Here is a 26,448-nt window from a genome sequence, read left to right on the forward strand (position 1 = left end):
AATTATGGCAGCATCTGCTTCTGTCACTTCTCTTTCTGCAAATTAATTTGCACTAAGGCATCTTGAGAAAAATGGTTAAAGGGGGGGAAGCTCTAATAGAGAAAGGATAAAATTAAATGGGGATGTGAACAAGAAAGTTCAGAATGCATTTGTAGTGTTATGAGAAAGCATAAAATATTTTATTCACAAATATGCATGTGGGACAAAGGTTAAATAGTACTATGAGACATTATATTGGTATAGAATCTAGCAAGGACAAAAAAAGCCAGTAAACCAAATTTTTTTCTCACTGATCTTTGTAATACATTCTATTTAGAGTCTCTACTCCTTGTAAATCTCATATCAAAAGATTATTAAAGCTGGTCAAAGTAGGGACTAAATGCAATGAGAATTAAGCAACTTGTCCAGAGAAATGCCATACTTACTCATAATTTGAACCTGTGTGTCATAACAAATATTTTTCAAATAGAAGACATATATTGTTGGTTATGAATAAATAACAAATCAGAACATGTCTGGGTTCTAATTTATAGTCAGCCTCAAACTAGACAGTCAGGCAAGAAAACAAGTTCAATACAAATAGCTATATCTTATGTTGACTCAGCAAATAGATACATACACCTGAAATGGAGATGGTTGACCCCAAGTATGTTAGTGCTAATTAGTTTATATTTTAGAGCCTTTGCTACAAAACAGGGATTTTTCTTTTAAAATTCTACTTCATAGGTAGTAACCCTTGCTGAAGGAAAAAAAGGAAAATTAAAAGATATTATATATAAATAAATATACAAATATATGCAAAAATATGTGTAAGTATGTCTCTTGATGCTATTCAAACCCACTTCTCTCTAAGACAAAAAAACCCAGAAACTTTCAGACTCTTCCTCTTTCCTGTTTCTCTTCTCTTGGTGACCTAAGATATGCAGCTTGGTGCCCATATCTTAGATGATCAGTCACATGTAAACCCCTCTGGACTTAGGGCAGGAATTGATTAACAATCTATTACCTTACTCTTTTCAGTAAGAATTATTTTATATCTTTGAAAAATTGCTAATATTCTTTTTGCTATATTAGGGCCATTTTGATAAATTAATGTTTATAATTCCATGGTACAGAATAGTGGGGTAAAACACATGGCCCCATGGTCCTGAGTATGGTCCAAAACAAAATATGTGTATTTGGGAAATGTTTACTAAAGTAAGCCAAAAGACAATAAAACGTAAATATTAATATATGCTTCTTGAAGTCAATATGCAACCTGCAAGAAATTCTTATTATGGTTAATTGGTCTCTGCTTGTGTTGGAGTTTGACTATCCTGGTGTAGAGTTACCTAAGATGAAAGTAGACCTTAGGTTAAGTCATTCATCTGAAAAAGACTCTCGGCACAAGATAAATGACTTATGTCTCAGTACTCTAGGTAACACTCTGTTGATTCTTGTGCTTCGTTATTGGAGAAGACCAAAATGACATCTTTATGTTCAAGATAAAATTAGTTACAACTGTGGCTGATATAACCAAAATGAGTTAGAAATGCTCTGCCACAGGTCAGTCACAAATAGTTCATGTGAACACATGAGTACTTGACTCTAAACTTATGTATCTCTTGTTTCTTTGAGGTACTTCAATTCTGCCTTGGTCACAGAGTACAACACCCTTTCTGCTGAAGGCATGCTAGCCAGTTCTCTGCTAGTGTCTCACATGCTATGCAATTGATTCTAAAGTTCTTCAGAGAAACCTTCTGGGTATCTGGGTATGACTTCTGATTCCCTTGTGAGGGCTTGCCCTATGTGAGTTCTCCACAAAATAGTCTTTTTTGGCAAGCACACTTCTCTCATTCTAACAACATGCCCAGCCCATCATAGTTGCACTCTCAGTTGTAATGTTGGAATACTTGGCAGTTTAGCTTGAATGTCTGGTATCTTCTCTTGCGTGGTGATCTTCAGAATCTTCCTAAGACAATTTAAATGGAAGCAATTCAAATTCCTGACATGGCACTGGTAGACTATCTAGGTTTCACAGGCAAACAGCAATGAGGTCAGCACAATGGCTCTATAGATCTTCATTTTGGTAGTCAGTCTAATACTTCTTTTCTCTTGCACTTTCTTTTGAAACCTCCCAAATACTGAGCTAGCTCTGGAAATGTGTATGTCAGCCTCATTGTGAATGTGTACTTCCCTGGAAAAGACACTACCAAGGTAAAGTGAAATTGTCCTCAGCACTCAAAACTTCTCCATTTGCTTTAATCAAAGATTCCACGTATAGATGGTATGATGGTGGCTGATGGAGCTCCTATGCTATTTTGGTGTTGTCAGGCAAAAATGAGCACAAGTAGCAGAGAATTGATCCATACTTTGTTTCATCTCAGCATCAGAAACTACCTTGAAGGCACAATCATATGCAAACAGATGATAATGCACCAACACTCCCTCCACTTTGGTCTTGGCTTGTAGCCTTTCCAAATTGAGAATTTGCCACCAGAGCACTAGTTGAGCTTGATACTATGTTCATCCTCAACGATAACATGGCCAAAAACATCATCTTAAAACGCATGGAAGAAAAAGATACATCATTCCAGTGATGACCAGGAAATCTTGAAAACATCATCCATTATCCAGAACCTTGGCAAGCATGGCATCATGAAACTGACATACAATATTGATTAACTTCTCCAGGAAAATTTTGACATAATTTTCCACACACCTTTATGACTGATAATATCAAAAGCTGTGGTCAGATCTATAAATGTTGTATACAGACATGTTCTGCTCCTGACATTTTTTTCTGGAATTATTGGGCAGCAAACACATATCAACTCTACCTTGACCAGTCATACTGACTCTGAGAAAGGTGACCATCTTCCAGGTGAAGGATCAGCCTATTGAGAAACTCTCTGACAAGAATCTTATGATTAATGACTAAAAGAGCTACACCACTGCATTTGTCACAGGACAATCTGTTCCCTTTGCCTTTATAGAGATGGAGCACGGGGCATTCTTGAATTCTTCATGCCTTATAACCTGGAAAATTTCAGTCAACTTTTGGATGAGCAATGAACACACCTTGTAGATCTCAACTGGAAAAAATCAGCATCAAGGGCTTTGCCACTTGAAAGGAGTCTAACCTTTTCTTCAGTTGGAATTTCAGCTTAGATCAGATAGACTTCAACTTGAGGTAATATGCATTGATTCATGATGGTACATTAAGGACACTATGGAAGCATTCAATCCATCTCTCTAATATCATTCACTGTCATCAATCAATGTGGTTCCATCAGCACTGAGAAGTTGAGATGCACCACAAGTTTTTATAGCCTTCAGGGCATTATAAAATCACTTTGAATTGTTACTATCTGCATAAAACTGAATTTCTTTGCCTTCTTACTGAGCTGAGCCACGTTCTGCTTCTCTCTATGCTTCATTTGTACTTTACTTTTGATAGAATTAAACCATGTCTTCTTAGAAATGGATGAACTATTCAGCTGATAAACCCTGTAGAGTTCTTGTTTTTCATTTAGCAAGTTCTATATTTCCCCATCATTTTCATCTAACCAATCTTGTTGTTTGCAGGTGTTCTGACCCAGATGAGTAAATTCTGTGTTGTACATCAAATCTCTGAAAACTATCCACTCTTTTGCTGATCCACTGTTGCCAAGTGTGTGTGTGTGTGTGTGTGTGTGTGTTGGTTCAGCTTTCCCTCCAAGTTAGAAACAAATTCTTCCCACTCAGAGACACTCTAATCTTCTGATAGTCGTTTTATGTATGGGCCATTGGTTCAGTTGGTGAGGATGAATCTTTTATCCATCCAGCACTCTGCCCCACACATTATCTTTATCACTGTCACATCCTGCCTGCCTCTTCTCCTTACAGTCTTACAGTCTATTAGATTCTAATGTTTGCTATGAGGGTGCATCCGGGAAGTTTTATTGGGTTTAGTTAACAGAAAACCATGTTTGTGATGAGAAAGTCATGAGGTGGATAAGTCTTTAAGTAGTAATGTATGCTTTTGTTTTAACCTAATTGGTTTTTATTGAGAAATAATATATCTCTACGTAATGTGTACATCTATTAACTGCAACACATGGGTCCAGGAACCTAGTAAAATTACAAATACTACTAAAGATAAATAACTTCTAGAGAAAGTTAATTTATTTTAATTACACAATTTGAAAAAGTTTGTGTGTATTGTATGTGTATGTACTAAAAGATAGGATTTAATATGACAGTTGATAGGGAGTTGTACTTGGAGTCAAAAGTCCTGGGTTCAAAGCCTTACTCAGGTATTTATTTACTATGTAACTCAATGATTAATTTAATCTTGTAAAAGACCCAAATTACCCACCTGTGTAATTTGGACATGATTTTCTTGCTGTCTTTCTCATAGAGTTGTTGAGAGAAAAATGTTTTGCAATGTTTAATGTAATATATAAATGTGAGTTTTATTATAGTGCATTTAAAAGAAATTGGTATTTTTATAAAATCGTTTTCTATTCATTTTCTCTTTGATAAAATGCTACACATTCATCTCTGATATCTGGGATAAACAATTGGGTCTGTTTCCTCCTATAACAAACACTGGATGGATGTTGAACTCATGCTATTCTGAGATCTAATTGGTTGTTTTCCCTTATTAGGGTTGGAAGTGTTAAAAAGAGAGCTTGATAGTCATTGAAATTAGGGAGAGTACTCAGCAAAAATTATATGGACTGTAGCTAATGAATGATATATAGCATGCCCAGTTTTTGATAGTGTCCTTTGATAATACAATATGGTGGGGAAAATCATTAATGTGGCAGTATATTGAACTGTTTCCATTCTCTGTCTTCTCTTCCACATTTATTTTACATTGTACCTTTATATTGTTTTATTCCTCCATTGACAATTGTAGAATTTCTCATTCACCTCATGTCCCAAAATAGGTTTCATGGTTCAAAGTATTCTTTCAGCAAAAATATAGCAAACTTTTTGAGGGAATATGATTCAACCAGGGTCATCAAGGTTAAGAAGAACAATAAGATTGTGTTCTCAACACATTTAGAGCTATTTACTTCTGTTTTGGGAGATCTGTGATGTGGAGTGCTTATGACATTCTTCCAATGAAGGCCAAAACCACTTTTCATTTTAGTAGATAATCTTTGTAAATTGTGGTTTAAAAAATTAGTATCTTAATTCTTTTTTTGTCATCAATTGGTCAGCATTTATTAATCACCTACAATGTGCCAGGCCAGGCCATGTGCTAAGCAGTATTAACTCTTACTTTTAGAACTTATCTATGCAAATCCTTGGATGACTGGCATAGAGTATATCTCAAAATCTATATTTGGAGCCTTTTAATCTGCATAAGACCTACTGTAATTTAGATTATAATGGAATAATCTTTAAGAACCCAGGGTCACTATCATACTCCAATGAGGCCTTAGTATATGACTTCAGAGGAATTACTATTTACATATTAAAAATTATAGCGGTAGCTATAATGGAGTTTTAGATAATTTAGTATATTTGGCTTATACATTTTCTTAAGAAAGTAAATGTAGGCATATATTTTCAAATGACAATCTTTCAGAGTACATGAATATGATGTAATACCCATGGGTTACATATTAAGCAAACTCAGAAGTGACAGATCAGGACCTGTGGCTATGAAATTATGTCTCAAATAAAGGCAACACAAAATAATAATGGCTCCCTTAATATGGTTGGGAACATCCTGGTTTAATCAATAGAGAGATGACCTTGCAGTCAGGAAAACTGAGTTCTTATTCCACTGCTAATATATATACTGATTTTGTGAACCTGGGCATGTCAATCAAAATCATCATATCAAGAATTTTTCAATAAGGTGTAGATAAGTTGAAAATCTATATTAACAGAGGGATATGCATCTCAGGATATACTCATACTGATACAGTCATAAATTCAGTCAGTACAAAGATATACACACACATACCAACTATAATACTGAGCTGAATGACTCACCCAAAGATCTTGTCCTTTGGTTCATATGTATTCAATTTTGATACCTTATGACATGACATCATTACAGTCTTGTCCCTCCTTCTTCCCTATTACACAATCTGATTCCCCTTGATTTGTAGAAGCAGTTCCTGGCTTATAACTATTTCCCATTGAATTTTTTTTAATTGAGTTTTCTAGTACTTCTTTAGCAATCTTTGGAGTAATTCAACTCTAACTCAGACAGCTAAAGAAAATAAAATTAATCAACCATCAGTTAAGCAACATTTATTGAGTGCCCATTCTGGAAATTCTGTCTTTGGAAATGTGTAGCAATACCAAAGAAATGGAAAACAGAATCATATTTTTGAAAGAGACTTCAAAGACCATTTAATCCATCCCATGCCTTAATGAGAATGGTTTCTAAAAGCTTTATTTTTTATGAAGTTTATGATCTATCTGAGACCATATAATCTACTTAGCATTAGTCATTTTATTTATAAAGATCTGATATGATCTGAATTCCTTTAAATAAGACATTTTCAATTAATTTACATTATAAAAATAAAGATATTTTCCTAGTGAAAATTATTTATTTCTGGAATGATAAAATTACAATTAACATAGCAAAACATTCCTTTTGTTTTTCATTATTGTGCATTCTAAAATGTATTACAGATGAATAAATAATAACATTTCCCCTTTACTTAGTAGTTTCCTCAGAACTATCTAAGTGAGAAATACAAGTATATCTTTTTTTTTAATAGATGAGGAAGTTAAGGTTGCATAACTAAAAAAGAACAACCAGGTACTGGATACTTTTGGTACTAATTCACTTGTTCTATCCACTAGGTCATGTTATGAAATGAGAGGAAAGGGAAATAAATGGTTGATGTATGTAAACTGGTATTTAGAGTAGCCATTCTTTTTTACATGAAATTAGAGTAGGCAAAAAGATACTTCTGGTACCCTCATGGAAGATCTGAAATATTTTCTGATCCCTCCATGTTCCTAGAACTTCCCATTTAAATACCTCAGAGATTTCCTTTATGTACTGTTTCACTACTACCATAATTCAACTCTCAAAAACAGTCCTAGAATGAAAGTCACCAGTCCTCATCCCCAGAGTCACTATCTTTTTACTCTACCATCTTCCTCTCTCTTTCTTTCTTGTTAGAAGATGACAGTTTTCATCAGAGAAAGCACCTAAAATCTTCTTACTTCTCTGTATAAATAATTGTGCTGTCCTTGGATATAGGAGTAAGTAATGTATAATACTATATTAAAATATGTACAAGTGGGGATAGGGCACAACTGATTCTAGATAATGGGGACAAGGTGCATATGGAAGGACTGAAAAAAATTCTAGGTCTTCTAATTGTTGCTAATATTAGTTTGAATGGTGGTAATGACAAGAGCATTTGTAAGAGGAAGGAGATGGACATGATCTAAAACTTCCATGGAAGTGACAGGCACTTTTGGATCTTTCATAAAAACAGATATATTATTTAATTCAAAGTCCCATGAATTGGAAAAATATGCTGCTAGTAAATGGAGTGCACCTGTATACTCTTTCAAGGAATGTGAATAATTTATAATTTCTATAATTGAATTTTTCTTTTCTATCATTGATGATACATCACATGCTTCAGACAATTGAGAACTATATCTTTCATATTCTAATAATATGGTCTTGATTCAGTGAAATTAAAGCAAGTAGTAGACAGATTTCCTTTTAAACTTTATTTGGTGATTTCTGAATTAGAGATTTGAGTTAATTTTTCCTTCCTCATAAAGCAGTTTTCTTCCATCTTTTTCTAATATTTTTTGTTGAATAGGGGGAATAATAGTCCTACAAATAAATCAACAATTTTTTTCTTAAATTTGATATGCATCATAAATTTCCAGAGACAATTTCTGTAGTAATAATGTCATCTCTGAAAGAACTGCAGCTGTCTATTCAGGTGCATTCAATCTCTCCTTGATGGGAATAATTACCTTCCACCCTCACTGGGTAATTGCCTTTTGATTGAGGTCATCAGAGCAATCAAACCACGGAGAGGTAAAAATCTCTGGTAAAGAGACAAGGGAAAAAGTCAGGAAGGGAAATTTGAAAAGGTAGCATTAATAGGAAGAGGTGATACATAGTCATCAGGCTTTGCTCCTTCTAGGGGTATTAAATATAAAGGCCCTTGTTCAAAAATAATTTTATGTTTAAATACCCTCCTCTCCCATGTTTAAACAAATAAAAGTTTTTTGAGAGTTTTATTTGTTTATTTTTAGAATTATTAAAGGATTCAGTTAATAAAGCAAGAATATGATTCAAATAAGTAAATATTTATTAATCACTTTCTATATTTATTTAATTAAAAGATTTGGCAACCAAATAACATTTTTGAGGTGTTGGTAAAAAGAGGTTGCTAAAGTATGAGGAGGGTGCAGTGTCCATCAGTGAAGAAATCATATGGTCATAGATTTATAAGTAGATGGAAGCCTTAGAGATATCTAACCTAGTGTTCATTTTACAGATGATGAAACAGAGCCAAATAGGTTCTATGACTTTTCCAGAAGTGGTTTAGGCAAGATTTGAACCCAGAGTCCCTGACTTAGCATCCGGTAATATGAGTAAAATCTTGATATTTCAATGGGTCTTTAATCACATTCATGAAGTGTGAGGATGTCTCCTACTCTCTTCCTTCAACTTATTCTTTTGAATGTTTATTTGTATCTTTAGGTAAATTTCTATAGATGACCCAACCTGGAACACAAGAAGGGTTTTTTTCCGGATTGCTTTGATATTTTGTTGCTACTAGAGGAAGAGGAAATTATAACTACTCATCCACTTTCTTTACTAGTTAGAAAAATCTTTCTATGTAGGAGTTTTTAGAAATATATAAACATAAATACTAGGTGATGATTGTTCTCAAGACATAAAGTTAAGTCAGAAATTTCTAATACATGTTCAAGGATATACACGAACACAGTAGAATTAGGTAAAGTGCATGAGAAGTACAAAGTGCTATGAGAATTCAGAAGGAGGAGAAATAATATATTGGATGAAATGTAGGGTTTAGGTACAGTTTTAAAGAGAAAGTATCATTTGAGCTAGGAATTAAAAATCTTATATGGGTACTGCTAAGAATGTACTTTGAAGTACAAAGGAAAAAGTTATAAGTAAAGTTTTACAGAACAGAAACTTTACAAAGGGTTCAATAATCTATTTGTCTGGGGCATAGGTTGTATGAAAGATGTAATATAAGACTTTGAATTTTCATTTTTAAATAAGATTGCAGCCAATTTTGCATTGAAATGAGCTGCTGTAGGTCTTGGAGTCAAGAAGACCTAAATTTAAATATAGTTCCTGATACTTAATGGCTGTATGACACTGAGCACGTCATTTTACCTCTATTTGATTCAGTCTCCTAAATTGTAAAATGGAAATAACAAAACTTCCTCCCCAGAGCTGTTTTGAGGATCAAATGAGATTATATCTGTAAAATGATACAATAATGCTGATTAAATGCTTATTTCATTCCCTCTTCTATTTGAATGAAAAGGTTCTGATATTAGAGCCACAATAAATACTAAAATTCCAGTTACAGAAGTGTTATTTTGTAGTAGCTGTGTGACTTTAGACCAGTTGTTCTACCTCTTGGCACATTGGTTTCCTCTGTAAAATGAAACATTTGGGCTAGACAATCTGTAAATTCCCATTTTTTTTAAAGTTCAGTGAGTGCTAAGTTTCACAGAAAGAGAAGTCAAGAAAAGCTATTGACTTGGGGAAAGATGATAATTTGGTAGTGGGGCAGGACATCCTGTTGGCAACTCTAGAAAGCCATGCAGGTAAGTATAACTTCTTGGATGTCTGAATTTGAAGATCAGTACTTGGTTTGGCTACAGAAAGATTCATTTGCATTGTGATGATCACTGGGCATAGATGAGATCACCAAGAAAAAAAAATGATTGTAGATAGAGAAGAGGACTAAGGATTTAGAGAACAACTCAGTTTGACTAATTTTATTTTTTAAATAAACAAAATATTTCTTCTTTCTAAACTCATATTTGCATTTCTATTTTCAGACTTTTTTGTATTATGTTGAATGAAAGTTTTAGATAGTTGATTTTGTGACTATTATAATGAGCATATCATATTCAAAATTCAGGTTATTTTCTTTGCTGATATGCTTTGAGAGGGGGCATAACAAAAAGAAAAGACACCTTGCCTCAGACCCAGGAAGACTTCTGGCTTCTGCCTCAGCCACAGTCTGACTCTAGCACACTGGACAAATTACTAAACTTTTTAGTAGTCCCCAAGTAATTCTCTAAATTATATTAGTGGATGGAGTTTGCACATCTGGAATTCCCTTCATTGATCAAATCAGAGATTTAGATTATTGCCCTTCCCCCCATCCCTAAAACTAGCCTATAGCTATTTAATTACAATTTTGTTCAAATAACCAGCAACAGTTTGGACTATACCTTGACTATCATGTAATGGCAAGGCATTTAAGTAGTAGGGAGAGATTATTCTTTAGAAGATAAATAACAAGCAATCTTTAAATAAACAAGGAAGCACAGGATTAAGTGGGCAAAGTGAAAACAGGATATTAACGGATGCTGATTTTGCAGAGCAGGTGGTTTCTTGGAGCAATCTGAAAAAGGGAGGGGTTAGAAATGTGAACACTGATCATAAATCCCCCTGTGCTTACATGGGAAGTGCATGCCAGGGCTTTGTGACACTTACTTAACAGGTGGCATTTTGCTCACTATGCTAAAGTGATCAAAGAACTGAGGATATATCATTTACAGAATACAAGGAAATGGGGCTAAGGAGGTCTCTAGAAGGGGCCCATTAGCTTTGTTACCATTGTTTATTGACTTACACTTACTGCTATTTCTGACATGGAGATCATACAGTTCCAACCCTGGGGGCTTACAATCTCTGTTAGACAGGCAAGGTTGTCTAATTTATTTTTTACCTTAATTAGATCATTACCGCAGGTAATGAATTTGAAAGAGGATTAGCAATAGGCAGTGCAGTTTATATTAGAACTTCGTTTCCTGTTCAATGTGAACAAGAAAATGGAAAAAAATAAAAGTTTGGGTGCCATGTGTCTCTCATGCTTACCCCTGAGTTGTGGTTTACAAAGGAAGGGATGGCTTTCACTCTTTTGATGATAAATCTCTCAATATTTCCAATGTCATAGTCACCCTGCTTAGTTTACTATTGTAAATCTATATTAACCTTGTCAGGGCTGATTCACAGTTGTAATTGTTATTGTTTTTAATCTTTTACACCACTGTGTACTATATTACATTTTTATAATGCAGATAAAACTAAGTCATTTGCAATGAAGCATACAGTATAGAAAATTTGGCAGCAATGAGAGGGAACTTATTGCATGCAATTTCCATTTCCTTTCCTACAGAGCCACTCCATCCATGGAACTTGGTCTTTCAGAAATATGTTCAGAAATTCAATATGTTTACTCCAGTCATCATACCATTGCCATGATCAAGACATTTCTTACAGTCTGTCTTGTAAAAACAAGCCATTATCTGTCTATTGACTGCTAGCAGAGAGCCAAAGCAAGTTGGCAGCAACAGCTGTGTTTATTTTTATTGCTCCTTTTTAGAATCATGATCCCACATAGCAGGTGCCCTCCCCCAATTGCTGGGGGAAATGGTGTTCGGATTTGAAGAGCATCTATTTACAGTGGGCACATTGTTTTGACACTTGAATATCTTTCCCTTAATTGAAATGAACACATAATAAACCTTATATTTCACAGAAAAGTTAGCAACTGAGGTGTTAGGTTTCTTTTTTTTTTCCTTTTAACACTTAATAGCAATATTGTTCTCAGTTTAGTAAGTTTTTCTTTGCGCAAAAATGAAAAATTCATTCTCAGTTATGTTGAAACTTTTAATTCTTAAGATTGAGTATGATACCATTGATTTCAGTCAACTTTTGTAAAGACTTCTAGAACTTCTAGAATTAGTGACAATTGAAATAATGTGATCTCTGTTACTTTTTGTGTTCATACATAATCAGGCAGATAGAGAGATGTATGAATAGATAGATGCCATATATACCCATGTATAAGACTCATCCTTTTTTGAAAAGTTTGGGGTCTAAAAGATAGAAATGATTGTAGATTTTTTTACTTGTATTTGCCACTTTTTTTGCACTTGATGTCTTTGCACTCACTGTTTCACATTTGTTACTGTTATATTAAATTATGTTTTGCCACAGTCTGCCCAGCAATGGCTCAGAAAAGATTTGTGGACAGTGCTGAATTCAAGTTAAAAGTGATCCAGTTTACAAAAGTGAATGGAACTCATGCTGCTGAACCTTAGTTTGTTCCTCCTCCAACTGAGAAAACAATCTGATACTGGCTCCAAGAAGAAGAAAGCATACTGAAAACATTCAAAAATGGTCTGACTTAGAGGGAATTGAAAAGATGGATTGAAGAGCAAAGGACCATTTGAATTCCTGTGTCCACAAAGATGGTTCAGCAGGAGGCCAGAAGAATTGCTGATGAAAAAGAACCAACTGATTTCCAAGGAGGACACAACTGGTGCTTCAGGTTCATGAAGTGGAATGAACTAAGCATGCATCCATGCACCAGACTTGCCCAAAAGATGCCTGAAAGCTATGAGGAGAAGGTCCTTGAATTTCATGATGAATAAAACTTGAGTTCAAAAACTTTATGTAATATATTTTTTTCAAATTTCAGGTCTCCAAATTAAGGTGTATCTTAAACATAGGGAAATACAGAAATAGATAAGAGAATTTAACTTAAGTAAAAAAACATATATGTGTGTGTCTATATATATATATATATATATATATATATATATATACACACATACATATGTTTATGATACTTTAAGTTTAATTCTATTTAATTCAATTAATGTATAAACCATTTAAACAAAATATATACAACCCTTGGACTAAAGACATGAATATGGAATTTCCTCTCCCTTTAATATTTTTACCCCATACAAGAAATGTGAGTTGTTATTTATGTGATACCTGTATGTCTACGTGGATTGTCTAAATGCACAGTTGTGGCTTATGGGAATCAGGTACAGATGAAATCCAAGGCCTGGGGAAGAAGAAAGTCAAAAGTAGTTTTTACCCCACCAACATGATAATTGGAGTGGATGAGGAGAAGGCACAAGAGGGCTCAAGTGCCACAAAGTTGGGCATTCTTTTCTTCAGTCTCCAAGAAGAATATTGAACTAGAATTTTATTTCCTTGTTCCTTTCAAATATTTCTCAACTGTTCAAGTCAAGGGAGAAGTTCTGATCTTCCCCAAGGAGGTTCATCTGATTGATCATTTTTGAAGGGCAAACTGAAAATCTGGGACTTCTTGAGGGCTGTCTTTCTCTACATGTCAGATGCATCTCTTTCTACGTCTGTCCTAAAAAGAACCAATGGAACTGCATATATCTTTCCCAATGGAAATTGTGACACCAACTCAGTATAAATCCCTTAATGTACAAAGTGCAACATTCCCTTTATGAATTAGATGACTTATCTACTTTTACATGAAAGAAACAGGGTTATTTAGAAAACCAGCTGCATGTGGAAAAAGAAGTGGTACCCTAGTTGTCTACTTTGGGAATGTGAGAGATTTCTGAATAAATGCAAAGAAACAAAAATATTTAGGATTGGTGCCCCAGCCTCAGACCAAACCATGACTGTAGCAAGATGACTTAGGCACCACCACACTGCTGCCACCACACACTTGGGCATGTATATGAGTCCCCAAGCTCAGGAGAAATGCTCACTCCTGGCTGAAGTTCTATAGCTTTGATATTGCGTTGAGATGGGAGGTCACAGGCTATAACCAGCAAACCTTCAAAGATTGAGAGAATATCAATAATTTGAACATGAAATGTAACCCTTCAAACCACCCTTGCTTGTGCCAGCACAATTTTCCTCAGTAAATGTCAGACTGACATGAGAGGGAAAAAAAAGAGTCTCTTCATCAACCACTGTCCTCTAGGACAAATGGGAAGGAAATGCAACTCTTATCCACTTTTTTTCCCTAGACAATAGCACAGTCAATCAACAAAATCTCAAGAATACAATTAAATGTGTAACTCTTGAAATTTATAATCACATCAAAAACAGGGACATAGATGGAAGGATATTCTTGGATATTTTTGATGAAAATCTTCATCCCATTTCAAAAACTAAAGTGCCATCAAATTATGATAAACACAATCCAGAACAAAAGCAGATTTACCACAGTCCAGCTGACTGCTGAGTGGGCCATTGTTATCCTGGCAAAAAATTGTCTTCTCTTTTTTTTTGGGGGGGAGGGAGGGGTTGTAAATCAATGGAGTTAAGTGACTTGCCCAAGGTCATCCAGCTAAATAAGCATCAAGTGATTTGAACTGAGTTCCTCCAGGACCCATACTCTGTCCACTGAGCCACCTAGCTGTCCTAATCTGGTATATCTTGAAAGACTTTTAATTTATGCTGAGGTAGATATATCTATTCAGCAAATTAGGAAAAACAATTGTACTTGACACAATTCACTTAGCATCCAAAGTTTGGGATAGTCTGGAACATGGATTACTGCAGGACATCAGTAGATATGAATGAGCTGGAGTGACAGTTCTTGAATTGCTACAGGTTAATATCAACATTCCTTCTAGTTTTTAAGCCAAGTATCATTTTGAAATTCATTCTCTCAGAAACAAATAATCTCAACTTCCCTTTGGAGCCCCTCATCAATGAAAGGGCTAACAAGCTTGAGGCCATCTCTTGTCTATGTGAAGACAAGAATTTAAGATTGAAAAGGAAGTAATCAGCTAGTGCTGACAACCTGGTTGCCATTGAGTGGTCTTCAGCCAACATCACCTATCATGTAGGATATTCTTATAAAAAGACTGTTTCCACTCTCTGATTTCTCATTTGTTTTGGGAAAACACAAAGACATTGGGGTTTGGGGGTTATGTTTTTTTGTTGGTTTTGCTCTTAATCCTTAGTTCCAACAAGCTGTCTTTACATTGCCTCCTCACTATGCAGCACATACACAGCAGTTTTTCAGTGGAAAGCTAAATCAGTATTTGGAAATCCTGTCTCACACCTTTTCTCCTCAATGTCACTAACCTTGAGTGAAGGAATAGGGCACCCTGATCCTGCAAGAACAAACAGAGGAAAAGGAAAGTATTTGTAGAGGCAGGAAAGAAAGATATATATGACTTTATGATCTGTTTGAGACATATGCTCATCAATAGATAAATACAAAATGGAAATAAAAGAGAAGATAAACAAGTTTGGATGTGCACTAAGGAAAATTGTTTCTAAGTTAACTGGAAATTATGTTGTTGGATTTTTTGCATTCTTTCTAAATAATTTTCAGATTATGGGTGAATGTGGTTGTTTTTTGTTTGTTTGTTTTTTTGGGGGGGTTGGACCTGCAGAGCAGCAAATACAATCTGTACCTTCCATTGTACAAACATATAAATAAATAGTATTGGTTCTTTCTTCCTAAACTATTCTCTGTGACCTGTCTTGTTGGCTATGATTTTTCAAAAATATTATGCATCTCTTCTGTTCCTAGATACCTGAACTGTACATTTAATTTTCCCCCCCAAAATGAAAAAGTTACCTTAATCCTAGTGCTGAACTAAAAACATACAAAAGAATCCAATATTTCTGTGCTATTTCTTCTTAAGTATTTTCTCTACCAAAAAATGGGAAGCCACACAAAGTGTTTGTGTCTTCTTATCTTCTTGGAATAGTTTTGTTTTTTCTGACCTAGAGGTAGATTTCAAAACACTCAGTCTTTGTAGGCAAAGAAGAAGCAACATGCTGCAGAAATTTCTATTCCCTTCTCCTTAACTTCCCACAAGCATTTGATGTTTGTCCTTCATTCTTTTATTTATTTATTTATTTTCATCCATATGTACACGCATATTTTTAAGTTATAATTAAACTTCATTCTGGAAGAAAACCATGCCATCAGGGAGGTGATGCCATGACAAGCACATGAATTGGATTTGAGTGAAGGCATACTGTGCTAAGTCACTCAGAATCATCTGGATCCATTGACCAGAAAAGGATCAGAACAACTGGAAGTAATCCTAGAGGCAAGGCAATCAAGGTTAAGTGACTTGCCCAAGGTCACACAGCTAGTAAATGGCAAGTGACTGAGGCTGAATTCCATCTTCTGTCCTGATTCCAAAACAAGTGCTTTATGCACTGTGCCACCTTGAATTCATATCAGAGGAGTGGTTTTTTTTGTACAGTCTACCTAGTTCATTCCTCTCTATCTCCACTGTGGCAAGTAATATCCCCTTCAATTTACACACACACACACATACACACACACACACACACACACACAAACACAGGCACACATTTGCTTTAAATCCAAGTTATTTGTTTAAAAAAATTTTTAATTTAAAAAAATGGAAGGTGGAAGGAGAATTTCACTAGGAAAATAATTGAAGAGATGAATGTTAATTTTATTGAGGTATTTTTCACAAATTAAATATAAAGAAACCAACTTATCACTACCAACATTAAAAAAGGATATAGGAAGTAATCAATTATAAGATAACTTTTATATATTACAAAAATAGTATATATATATGTTAGAAGATAGATGGTATTTTGTTCCACCAAAACTATATTTTCAAAATAACCAAAAACTAATGCAGTTGCTTCTTGTCTTCTCTATTTCTTTAAATAAATTTTGTGATGGTCAAGACATGGTCTGTTATGGAATAAACAATAAAAATTAAAGTTTATATTTTGCCTATCAACACTCTCAATAGTCTCATAAAATGTTATATGCATGGAAAAGTATGAATCTAAGTTCCAAGTCAATGTTTATTCAGTATTTTTAGTATGCATATTTCCCCCACATGTTTCTTATGTTCTCTTACTCAAATATCTTTTATTTATCCTTCAATTTCTTCATAACTTTGTATCCATCATGAATCTATTGTATGTATACCTGGTCTAACTCAAATCCATCTATATTTCCTTTGTTCTTTTTAGTACCTTTTCCACTTCTCTGTAGGTACATTAAGACATAATTGAGTTGGTCCTGTTTTCCCATTCAAATATTTTCACATTGTTTCCATATCTCATTTGTTTTTGTTGTTATTTTGGTCTACTTTCTTCCTTAGGGTGCTCCAGAAGACTTGGTTTAATTGAATCTTTTACCAATGTTTCTTTAAATATCTTTATCTCTTCATCTGCCAATTTAAGGTTTTCCTAAAGGACTTTTTAAGTTGTTTGGTAAAGTTATTTAAAGTCATTAGTTAGATTAGCAATGAAATCAGTTAGATTTAGCAATGAAAATGCATAGCAAAACTCTGTCTGTCCTTTTTCTGTATCTAACTTGTATCATTTCAATAACTTAGGTAGATCAGTAGTGAGTGGTTTCAGTTATTCTCTCTATGTTTTTTTCTGAATGTTATTCTTTCTTCTAGCTTTTCTATTATTGATTTTGTTCTTAAAAAATTCTGGACTGACTGTATCATAGATAGCTGATTTAGAAATGAGCTACTTATTGTCTATGAAATATAATCAATTCATTTTTGTGTAAAATTATTTGGAACTCATTGTGACCAGTATCTACCTACTTGCTTTTTTTTTCAGAGAAAGCATTAATAATACATAGTTCAATGATATCTATCTTTTCAGCAAATTTTTCATTCCCTAGTCCTGTACCTTATTTTCCATTATATTTCTTGCTATCCTCACTTATTTCCATCCAGGAATTAAAGCCATTGAGTATAAAATGATATTATGTTTTAATTTGGAGACTGGTTAAGGAGAGTTCAGACTCTGGACTCTGGTTAAATTCTTCATGGAATGTCTCAATAATCTTTTGCAACTGATATAGGAACATTAGGTACAAATATTTATTTTTCTTTTGTTTTTTTATTATTAAAAATTTTATTTATTTTGAGTTTTACAATTTTCCCTCCAATCTTACTTCCCTCCCCGCACATATTTTTCTTTTGTTTATAGTTTTTTGTCAAATAATTATTATGGGCAATTTGGTAGTAGACAACTAAAATATCCCATTAGGTGATATTTCTTATTACTTTTAAGTTAATGATAAAACTAACTCTAAGACCTTTTATTTGACTTACTAAGAACTTCCAAATCATCCTTCATTTAATCACTTCTTTCACAGTATTAATTTAAAGTTTGAATTAATTCAGTGCCTCCAGGAGGACACCTACCAGGTAGTGATCTTAAACTCAACATGCCAACTTTCCATGATGAAAAAAATTCATCATTAACTGACCAGTCTACTGCAGATGAACCTCATTCATTTAACTATCTGGTCCTAAAAAAAAAGAATCTATCCCAGGTTTTTATGTGTAACCTTTCTAGCATGGTGGAGGCAGCCCTAGCTTGTATTTCATTAGAATAGCCTTCATCTCCATCCCATGATGGGGGGGGGCAGGCTTAGAATATAATTTTGTAAAGATGAATAGCAATATAAGAGATAAATTACAAAACAACGCAAGAGATATCATGAAAGTATTTGTCAAGTTAAATACAAAGATCAAAGGTTCCAAAACTAGTATATAGGACATACAAATAATTGACATTTAGACTTTTAGAAAAGTCTAAAATATCAAGAAATACAAAGGGAATGTATGCTGATCATGTAACATCAGACCGTATTTGCAGAAAATGCATACTGTATTGTAACCAAATAGCTGTCCAGTGTTGCTGGTGCACTATGATGCCTCGCTTGATTGTCAAGGACGTCTGCAGCCATTCAGACCTTCACCAGAAGTCCTGTTTCCTATTGATCAGGCCATGAGGCAAAATGATTCTGGAAAAGGCAGTGAGAAGGATGTCTTTGCATACCTCACTATACTAAGAATAATTTACAAGTCATGCCAACATGTACATGATGACATAGTCCTCTTGATTATGAAAGACAACTTACTTATATTTATGGAGGTCACTGTAAATTCAATTGGACTTTTAAATTAAACTGTATTTTCTTAATTGCAAGAGCATCTATGAATATTTGAAATATGCATGACAGATTTATCACTTATAGTTATCATTTATTAAATCTATAACTATCATTATTAAATCCACAGAAGATATGTTTGCTTATTGATGGATTTGCACATGGACTCATAGATATTTTGCAAATAATATGCCCCTTCCTTACACTTCTGTCTTTTCTAAACCTTGTTATTAACTCCCAGCTTGGAAAACATTTTTGGTTCCAAAGTCAAATGATGCAATTTAGGACACATAGGATATTTAGTGGGCAGGAAACATGGAACGAGTTAATGGAAAAGATGCTTCTCTCATTTTTAAAAATGTTTCCATGATAGTGAATACTGCATTTTCCTATATTGTTCCAGAGTGAGACTTATAAGATGTAATACACTGAGCTGAATGGCCCACATGTCCACTTGTCTAAGTCAATTTAGATTCTTAATACTCTTAAGATTTTCAAGTCTACCTCGGTGAAAATGTTATAGTAGCTAGAAGATGACATTATTAAATTTTTAAAATAAGCAAAGTCCATTATTACTTAATCAGATTTGGGTTTATGAATTCATTTATTAGATTTAATAAAATTGTGCTTTCATGGGAAAGTCACCTTAAGGCACATGCATAAAGTAATATATAATTAAAGTATATACAGTAGAAGTTCTATATAAAATGAATCATAATCTAATTTGAAAAAGTTACCTTAAGATAAAATGTGGCAGATTCAGATGACACTGTTGAGGAACGGTTAGAGCATTCTCATAATCTTGATACATCCATTGAGAACTTATCATATTGAAATGAACAAAATAATATTAGCATCAGTCTTCTTTAAAAAGCTTGATGTGGGTGGAATTCTTAAATACAGATCTAAATCTTTGTTGTGATATAATTCCTGATTCATGGGTGACTTCATTGCTACAGTATATTGATGAAATGCTGATTCCAGATACAACGTATAAGTAAAAATATATCTCAATACTTTTTTCTTTTATTTCTTAGCTATATAGAAAGTTAGATCTTGAAAAAGCGTATTGCGTTTAGCTATTTTATCGCCCTCTCTTAATAAGCATTTCAGTTTTGGTATAATAAAGAAAAGGCAGTGCTTCCTGTTTTTAGAAAAGTCAAAATGACAATGCTTTCTTTAAAAATCAAAAACAAAGATCAGGATTATATCAAGGTGATGAACATGTGCATCATCGAAAAATTCCTTAATTTTACAAAATTTTATTTTTGTGAATAGGTCCTTCAAATCCTGAATTCTTTGTGGCATTTTAAGTACTCAATAGCTTTTCACATAATAATGCAATAAATAATAATTCATTTGATATTCTGTACAGGCATTGTGCTAGGTGCTAGAGATATAAGAAAAATAAAAATAACCACAGTCCCTTTCTTCAAAGAGTCTACATTCAACAAAATTCTCCTTGAATTGAATGTAATGAATAAATGAATGGATGGATGGATGGATGGATGGATAGATGGATGGATGGATAGATGGAATGAATGATAATTTGTAAAAAGTGAAGTACACTAGTTAATGTCCTCAAGTTACCAGAAATGATTAGTGAAAAGTATTCTCAGCCCACATGCTCTTGAAAGTAATTGTGAACTCAGCAAACCTTATAATCCTTTTCTTGCTGCCTTACTGACAAAGACCCATTCTAGTTTTGCTTTGATCTATAGTTCATATATAAACATGATATTTACCTCCAGAGAGTAAGATAACTTTCTGATTGAATTTTCTTCTTCATTAAATAAAAATGAGAACAATTTGTAATTTTAAAAAGTATTTTAGGGGCAACTAGGTGGCCCAGTGGATAGAGCACTGGCCCTGGAGTCAGGAGTACCTGAGTTCAAATTTGGCCTCAGACACTTAATAATTGCCTTGCTGTGTGGCCTTGGGCAAGCCACTTAACCCCAATGCCTTACAAAAAGCTAAAAAAAAAGTATTTAAAACACATTAATTTTATTGGTCCTTAGCCTGGAAAGTTAATTTCTATAATAGTGCAGCTTCATATTAAGAACAACTTTTAATCTGAAAGTTCAATTGCAAAATTTTGTTTAAAGAATCATAACCATAGAAAGAAGAAGGAGTATTTTAAGGAAAATGGTAAAAGTGAGAAGGAAGTAATAATTGTCTTGGTATCATAGAATCACAGAAGGGTATGGTTGGAAAAGAATCCCTGACCCCTATAGCATCCCCATTGAGTAGTCATGGAAGACATGACAAAAATTTTGACAGTAAATCTGACATTTATTCACATTATTCATCTATAGAAGGGGCTCTTAACTACAGTTCATGAAGAGATTTCAGCAAATGCATGAACTTGGACAAGAAGAAAATTCATCTTTATGGGGCAACTAGATGGCACAGTGGATAGCGCATTGATCCTGGATCCAGAAGGACCTGAGTTCAAATCTGATCTTAATACTTAGCTTTGTGACCTTGGGCAAGTAACTTATCCCTATGCAACAAAAGAAAATACGTCTTTATTTTCACTGTCTTTGAACTGAAATTTCTCTAGATATTGCTACTCCTGGTCCTGCTTTGTCATTCTTTATACGTCATCTATATTCATCATCATTGGCTCTGGGATCTGATGATTAAGAGAAAGGGCTTATTAGAAGAATTGAAATTTAACATTTCTATTCATTATGAAAGTTGGCAGCAAATCTTATTCTGAGAAAGTACTTATAGGCTTCAGTAGATTGTCCAAGAAGTTCAAAACACAATATGTGATTGGTAGTATTAATTCACTATTGTTTGTCCTTCATTCTTGAAGAATACCATAACATCAGGGAGGTGATACCACAACAAGCACATGAATTGGATTTGAGTGAGGGTGTGCTCACTTTCACCTCCAGAGAAAACATGCTCATTTTGGAGTGTTTGCTATGGAGTTGAAAGAAGTCACATTAAAGACTTAAACTCAAAGCCTTTCATTTTCAGAATTCATCATCTAAACATTGATATTCTAAAAATGTATATTAAAAAACTAGATAATATAACAACAAATGAGAAAGCACATAATGAAAAAAAGGTGGGGGTGCTACTAAAAAATTAAAATGATCAAATGAGACTATGTAGATTTTAGTATTTGTGATATTGTTTAAGATTTAATTCACTTTTGCATTTTCTCCCTCAGGGGAAAATGTTTCCTTCACATTTTTCCAAAACTTTCAATAAATGAGGATAATTACATTTAGAAGAGATTAATCTTGATAAGTGCTCTTATAAATTACAGCAACTAATTTTTAGTGAATTAGGTTTATTGGGATACTGCTGGGTTTAAAAGGGTATGTTTTTATGTAAAAATTTCCTTATTACGTTAATGACTTCTTAAACTACTGAAATGACAGCAGAAATGACTGACAACATTTAGAGTCTAAACAACTACAGTTTTATCATAAAACTTATTTTCTTGATTTCATATTTTGGGACTTTATAATTGGGAAAGTTAAGCATTGTTTAGTGAATGTTTGTATATTATTAAAATTTACTGTTGGACCTGGTGTTCTAATCCCTGGAGGGCAAAGTCTTTGAAACCATTGAGCATTCTCAGATATTGTTGCTATGCTGATGAATTTCTCTAGAAACTGGTACTTTTTGTCCTGCTTTGTCATTCTTTATACTTCATCTATATTTGTCATCATTGGCTCTGGGAAATGATGATTAAGAGAAAGTGCTTTTATTAGAAGAATAATGACTCATCTTCAGGAAGTTGGAAGTCAAAGCAAATGAAGGTCTAATTAGAAAGAAATACAGAAGGAAAGAAAAAAAGAAGAAAAGGAAGGAAGGAAGAAGGAAGGAGAGAGGGAAGGAGGAAGGAAAAAAGGGAGGGAAGAAGGAAGGAAGGAAGGAAGGAAGGAAGGAAGGAAGGAAGGAAGGAAGGAAGGAAGGAAGGAAGGAAGGAAGGTGGAGGGAAGATGGAAGGGAGGGTGGGAGGAAGGAAGAAGAAGAGAAGGAGGAAGGAAGGAGGAAGGAAGGAGGAAGGAAGTAGAAGGCAGCATAGGTGGTGCAGTAGGGGTCAGGTAGGTGGCCTAGTAGAGAGCACTGGCTTTGAAATCAGGAGGATCTGAGTTCAAATGCCATCTGGGACACTTAATTACCTAGCTGTGTGACCTTGGGCAAATCACTTAACTTTATTGACTTGCAAAAACCAAAGAGAAGAAGGAGGAGGAGGAGGAGAAGGAGAAAGAGGAGGAAGGAAAAAAGAAACAAAGAAATTATTAATCTTAGGCATTTGAAGGTAGAGACAATACCATTTTTATTTCTTTTGAACATGAGCACATCTCTATCCAAAAGGTGGATTTTTCTTTTAGTGTTGAACTCATCTATAGGCAAAACATTTCAGGTTTATTTCAGCTGTTAATGATTAAAGACTGTTAGAAGGACTTTGGAAATCATTAAAGAGTATTCCTTTTGCATTGACTCGGAAGGCCATTTGTGTATGCATAAACAGACTTACATATACATTCCCAGATGCATGCATACACTTATATGTATGTACACATATACATATACAAATCTATACACATACATTTATATGCATAAGCATATGAACATATGTACACACATATATGTGTATATAGAGACATATGTATATACATATGCATACCTATCTTTCATAGTAGTAGTTATGTTCTATAAAGTCACTAGAAATCCTGATTCATTGAACCATTGCTCCTAGGAGAAATCTCCAGTCACAATATTTAATTTTTCCAGAGTCCTTAATATTGAATTCATACCCCCAAACATACTCATGCCTGACTGAGGTTCTTCTAATACTTATATTTTCTCCATAGGGCCTTTCTGCACTTAAGAACCAGATAGCACTTCAGTATTACACTTGGGGACCATTTCAAATGGCAAAATCATGAACAAAAAGCAATAAATGGGGGGGGAGTGGCAATAAGTAGGACATACGAAGGACATAGTGTGAGAACTGAGTCATAAAAGTAGGGCAAGACCTAATTGGATCCAGAAATGGCAACAAGCATCACAGGCAACTCAACTACTTATTTAGATAATTATTTCCTGGTAGGATTAACACACTAATTCTTTAGCATCCCATGACATATTAAGGCACTATTGTGAACTGAAAAAAAAATTAGTTAAATGCTAAGTTCAAATTTCATTGGCTGTGTGACCTTGCCTAAGTCATTCAACTCTAGACTCAGTTTTCTTATCTGTAAAGTGAAAGGGTTGTACTTGATGCCTTTCAAGTAGTCTTCTAGTTTCAAATTATTATTCTTATGAATACTCTAATTGTCCAAATAAGTAAACTGAGTTCCATTGGAGATCAGTAATAGGTGCAAGGTAGCAGAGCCTAATGAGCCTTACGTTGTACCACACTCCCTCCTTCAATTATCCTATGAATGCGTGAGTGATAGGTTTTATTTGCAACATATGCTTCATAGGAACATTATGAGAAAAATCACTTAGTAAGCTATATTTTATAGTAACCTGTTAAATCATTTGTAAGTGAGATTTTTTTAAATGAGCTCTCCTAACTTTTACTTTATTAGCATATATTTTTGTTTATTCTCATAGTTACTGAATAGATCATAAAATCTGAAAGTCTACTAGCTATCTGCTTCATCCCTTATTTTTTGAGGTTATTAATCACTTATCTTCACTCATTTTCTGGCTCTGAAGTGCTATCTGGTTCTTAAGTGCAGAAAGACCCTATGGAGAAAATATAAGTATTAGATAAGCATCAATCAGGCATGAGTTATATTATATATAGGGCAATGTTTAACTCTTTCAATATCATCTTTATTGCTAAAAAGTTGTCATACCTACCCTAACGCCTCCATCCATACAACTGTACTTTTATGCCAGACAAGCTGGGATATGTGCAATCAAGTAGAAGATAAGAAAGGAATATCCAAGATATCAGATAACAAGCACTTATAAAATACCAATTATCTGACAGTTACTGTAACACAAGGCAATGAATGATAAGTCCTAAAAGAGAAGTATAAACTAAGATACAGAAGTGCCCAACAGCTCTACAAATCCTTTATTATTAAAGAAATAGGATATTTCTAAATACCTAAAAAAATTAAATAACAGCATATTTCTACAAATGGTTTTAGATAGCAAAGCAAAGAATCCTAGAGAATTACATGATTAATTGTTAAATGAATCATATACACAGTAAAGGTTAGGAAGAAATATTTTTCAGTCTAAGGTGAGGCTATTTGGATGATGGAATAATGACTTGAATATAGGTAGAATAGAGAGTGGAAGATATTACTGTTGGATAGAAATGCAAATACAAAGCCAAGAAGACAGGAAATCACAAGGGATAGAAGTACAGATTTAGAACTTAACCAAAAAAGTTCATCTGATTCAATACCATCTTTTTCTTTCACAGAGAATAAGTCATTCCACTAAGGCCATAAAAATAATAAACATTAGAGTTAGTATTTGAACTCAGGAACTCTGACTCCAAATCCAGAATTTATACCATTGGACTATGCTATTTGGGGACAATACATAAACCAGTTTGGCTACTACAGGGTAGTAGGACGATACATGTAAAGGTCAGGAAAATCATTTGGGGCAAGTTGTATAGGACTTTGAATGGCAGACAAATAAACAATGTCCCTGTACCTTAGGAGGAGAGTTCAACTTTAAGAAGTCACATTAGAGGTTAAAAATGAGCAAAAATCAGAAAGGACCCTGACCATAGAATGCTACTATGGCAATGAGGAAGTACAAAACATAATCTCAGAAGAAGAGTACAGGGTCAAAATGCTTACATGTGAAACGTCAAAGGGGAATATGAATTTGTCCCAAGTCCAAAAAGTCATCTTGGAAGAGATCAAAAGATTTTTTTAAAATAAAATAACAGAGATAGAAGAAAAACTGGGAAAAGAGAAGAGATTTATGCAAAAGAGAGTCAACAACTTCAAAAAAGTAAAGATAAAAATTGACTGAAGAAACAATTCCTTAAAAATAAAATAGGCCAAGTGGGATAAAAAAAACCTCCTTAAAAGGCAATGATTTTAGGAGACATCAAGAATCAGTCAAAAAAATCAAAAGAATGAAAAAAATAGAAGAAATACAAGTTAACCTCATTGGAAAAACAACTGACCTAAAAAACAGATTTGGGAGAGATAATTTAAGAAATATTGGACTACCTGAAAGCCATGATGAAAAAAAAAAGAGCCTGAACTTCATCTTTCAAGAAATTGTGAAGTAAACCTGCCCTGATGTCCTAGAACCAGAGGGCAAATATCAATCAACTCCTGAAAGAGAACCCCAAATGAAAACTTCGAGGAATATTGTAGCCAAATTCCAGAATTATCAAATCAAGGAGATAATAATGTAAGAAGGCAGAAATAATTCAAATATTCAGGATTATACAAAATTTAGCAGCCTCTGCATTAAAGGGTTAAAGAGTTTGGAATATAATATCTTGAATGACAAAGGAGCTTGGATCATAACTAAGAATCAACTACTC

The 26,448-nt window shown here is 34.0% G+C and overlaps 1 protein-coding gene and 1 pseudogene across 2 annotated transcripts in view; both read left to right on the forward strand.

Moving 5' to 3' along the window:
- Positions 1-26,448, forward strand: part of LOC141508162 (contactin-5-like) — a 1,214,304-nt gene that overhangs the window by 611,156 nt on the left and 576,700 nt on the right. The window lies entirely within an intron of this gene.
- Positions 9,790-14,249, forward strand: LOC141506864 (cyclin-Y pseudogene; annotated as a pseudogene).

The sequence above is a fragment of the Macrotis lagotis genome, chromosome 1 (assembly GCF_037893015.1).
Source record: "Macrotis lagotis isolate mMagLag1 chromosome 1, bilby.v1.9.chrom.fasta, whole genome shotgun sequence".
Taxonomy (NCBI): domain Eukaryota; kingdom Metazoa; phylum Chordata; class Mammalia; order Peramelemorphia; family Peramelidae; genus Macrotis; species Macrotis lagotis.